The following is a 1869-nucleotide window of genomic DNA, read 5'->3' as shown; positions in this document are numbered from 1 at the left end:
ACCCACTTTGAGACTAATAATGGCTGGAGACGGCTTGAATGGGTAATGAAGAAAAACTTTAATATAACAGCAAATGTACAACGTTTCGACAAGGTTTTGTTATCTGATGATGACAAAAACTTGTCGAAACGTTGTACATTTGCTGTTATATTAAAGTTTTTCTTCATTACCCATTCAAGCCGTCTCCAGCCATTACTAGACACAATGTATTGACCAACAGATGTACTAATGAACTCTACTATTAAACACCATGGCTCAACAGATATCTATCGACCAACAGGTATATTAGTGTAAATCATCTGTTAGGCACAATGTATTGATCAATACTAATGAACTCTGCTATTAAACACCATGGCTCAATAGATATCTATTAGTGTACATCCACTAATGAACATCGTGTCTGGACGTTAGGTCTACTAGTGTTAGTTACAACAGTCTGTGTGATGTATTAATTTGTTTTTAGTTCAACAAGGTTTTTGACGTATTTAATAACTTTGTTTTTTGTTAATAAGCAAAATCTGTTATAGCTGAAGGTTTTAACATTAAGAAACTAAGTTTCTTTACTACATTCGCTTCAAGGTTTCAACCCACTTTTTTGTCAATATTTGTAACAAAAAATGACTTGTTTATGCAACCATGGCTTTGTGCCAGAGTGTACTACTTATTTTATTTTTTGTCGTTTCTTTTTTTAATTTTGCGGTTGAGTTCTAAAAAGAGAATGTCAAGTTTTGAAACATTTTTTATTTCCAGAGTGTACTACTTATTTTATTTTTTTGTCGTTTCTTTTTTTAATTTTGCGGTTGAGTTCTAAAAAGAGAATATCAAGTTTTGAAACATTTTTATTTCCAGAGTGTACTTCACAGACAATATGATATTTCTTTGAAATGTTTTAAAATTCAAATTGTTTGTTGTGATGCTCTTTCATTTGCTCAGTTTAACTCTTTCTTTTAGTAATTGAAAATAATCCCTTTTTTAGAGCATCAGTTCAAATTTTTTTAAAATATTTTCCAGCTCATATGAATGATATGTGTATTTTGCTCTATAAATTTTATTTTAAAAGTATTCCGTGTTTATGGTTCAGTGTAGAATATGCATATTTTAAATATATTCTACAAACAGACAGTGGCTCAGTTTCTATGATAGGTAAAAGCTTTTCTCTAAATATAAGCAATGTATCCACGAACATTGTTTATGTATCTGACTTCCCTTAGATTTTAAACGCTATCATTTTAAAGGTGTTAACAAAAACCATATAGTCATTATTGAAACATATTTTATGTACATATAGACCATTTGAATAGCCACCATTTTTAGAAATATCAAAAACATACAGTCATTATTAAAACATATTTTGTGTAAATAGAGACCATTTGAATAGCCATCGTTTTTAGAAATAGCACAAAATGAAACAAATATTTATAGAAACATAATATCACTTTGTGATAAATTTTTCATAAATGTTTGTTATATAGACAATGTCTTAATGTGACTCAGTGCTCTTCACATATCTGTTGCTACAAATATCGTTGGTGGCTAGGGCGTTCGACTCGCAATCTGCTGGTCGCGGGTTCGAATCCCCCGTCACACCAAACATGCTCGCCCTTTAAGCCATGTGGGCGTTATAATGTGACGGTCAATCCCACTATTCGTTAGTAACAGAGTAGCCCAAGAGTTGGCGTTGGGTGGTGATGATTAGCTGCCTTCCCTCTAGTCTTACACTGCTAAATTAGGGACGGCTAGCGCAGATAGCCCTCGTGTAGCTTTGCGCGAAATTCAAAAACAAACTAACAATCTTTAATCAGGTAATGTTGTAAAATTTGTTTTACAGTGTGTTTCGTTGTTCTTTAATCAACTAATGTTAAAATCTCG

Source organism: Limulus polyphemus, unplaced genomic scaffold, assembly GCF_000517525.1.
Source record: "Limulus polyphemus unplaced genomic scaffold, Limulus_polyphemus-2.1.2 Scaffold1059, whole genome shotgun sequence".
NCBI classification, from domain to species: Eukaryota; Metazoa; Arthropoda; class Merostomata; order Xiphosura; family Limulidae; genus Limulus; species Limulus polyphemus.
Note: the sequence above shows the minus strand (reverse complement) of the source record.